Source organism: Morone saxatilis, unplaced genomic scaffold (assembly GCF_004916995.1).
Source record: "Morone saxatilis isolate NCDOM2014 unplaced genomic scaffold, NCSU_SB_2.0 Contig17, whole genome shotgun sequence".
NCBI classification, from domain to species: Eukaryota; Metazoa; Chordata; class Actinopteri; family Moronidae; genus Morone; species Morone saxatilis.
In genome coordinates this window covers 1446631-1448674 of record NW_023339729.1, presented here as the reverse complement: position 1 = coordinate 1448674, position 2044 = coordinate 1446631, and positions in this window count along the sequence as shown.

Genomic DNA, 2044 nt, shown 5'->3' with positions numbered 1-2044 from the left:
ACACACACACACACACTTTTCTGATGTTTAGCAGCCTTAAGGTTATAAAAACAAAGATTTCATACAATATGCACATGTTTCAGTTATAAATTGTCTTAGCAGACACAAAATAAGTCATTTTCTCTGAATGACCCCAGCTTGCTGTTGTTTCTGCTAACTCCCTCAGTTTAATCCAAACTGAATATACCCCAAAGGAAAAGAGTCCATTCAGGCTGTTGCTGTTAGTGTGTGTGTGTGTGTGTGTGTGTCGTGTAATTCTTTGGAATGCCAGCCACGCTAAAGGATTTCATATCCCTTAAATATCTGCAGAGTGGCCCCTCACACACACTCATTCCTCATTATAACAGAGTCTTGGCTAAACCTGGAGATGGGGAGGGACCCCCTGCATAGCACTATATTTCCACTTCCCTAGAGTGTGTGTGTGTGTGTGTGTGTCTGTGTGTGTGTTCGGCTTGCGGCCCAAGGTTCAATAACTCTGCCGCTCCATCTCTCTCTGCTCCATGCCAAGTTATTTCAGCTGAAGCCGTTCACCCTGTTCACCCCAACGCTGCTACCCATCAGCCCTGAATAGCCCCTCCGAAATGTAATCAGCTGTAGTCACATTCTGAAATAGTTACAAACCCAGACATTTTCCTAAAAACAAGCAAAGGATATTTGTGGTTTAAGAAAACTTGAAATGGGTTCAAAATTCATACTTAGAAAATAAAAGGACTGACATTAGGTTTACCCAAAACACAACAAAAAGAAAAAAGAAGAAATCTGATTTGTCGGCTATCTCCTTTATATATCTGATGCCAGTGGAGCCCGTCAAAAGTGACAACAACATGGGAAAGTAGAGAAAAATGAGAAGGCTCAATTATCTGCTACTTTTCAGAAATACACACAAATCTAAAAACCTCACCTCATGTATTGCAACAGCGCAGAAACAGTCTGATAATGAGACAAGGCAGACCTTTCCACTATCGCTCTGTATCACAAAGACAATGAATCAGGTAGGTATCACCCAGCATCATGGTGATTGTAAAGGGAGAAACCTGATATGCCATAGATATCTATAGCAGGAATACCATGAACCCCTTGCATCAGGTATAAATCCACGAACTAACGTAATTCTTTATTACGGCTTGAGTCTAATGGCAGTTATCACCTCTACTGGAAACACTATGTTGTAACTATGTGAGTTTTGGTGAAGTGCTTATTATTGAGGATAAAAAGGGTGTAAAGTTGTAGACACACACTTTCGTCGCTTTTTTACCCTCAGCTTGGCCAGCAGTGTAAGTGTGGACCTGCAGACTCTCTCACATAAAAGCCTGCAGATGTGCACTTCCTGCTGTAACAGCACTGAGGCTTTGCCAAACGTAACACACGCTACACTGAGTCATCCATATGAGTGTGGTGTGTTTAACTCATATTTGTGTTTGGTTAACTGAGTACCCCGAAGGACCATAACCAGGCTAATATAATAATAAAACAACTCTAAAAAATGAAAACCATACATCATTAGAGAGGGAGAGCAGGTGAGCAGAAAGGACCCTGCAGTTTCAGATTGTATGTGTATATATTATATATATATTTGTTTTAAGGTCCAGTGTGTAACATTTAGGAGGCTCTATTGTCAGAAATAGATATTCATAGGTATGTTTTCCTTTGTGTATAATCACCTGAAAATAAATTTGAATATTAGAATGAGCCATTTTTATGTACAGAGGGAGTGGGTCCTCTTCTAAAAGTGTAAAAATATAAGAAAGAATAATAAAATAAAAATATAACAAAGATATAAAAGAGAATAAAAAAACTATTATTAAAATATATACACTATATGCAGTATGCAATAGAGGAATATGGTGTGCAAAAAATTTTAGAATGTTAAACAGTGTATAACTAACTGTACATGTAATTATTACAAGGTAAAGTTTGCACATAGTAGGTTTAAACAGTCTCACATCAGTGGAGGTGGGAGGTAATGGGTGCTATGGTTGAGGACCAGTCTGTGGCTGAAAGTGCTCCTNNATGACAGGGGTTGTCCATGATGGCTTTCAGCTTC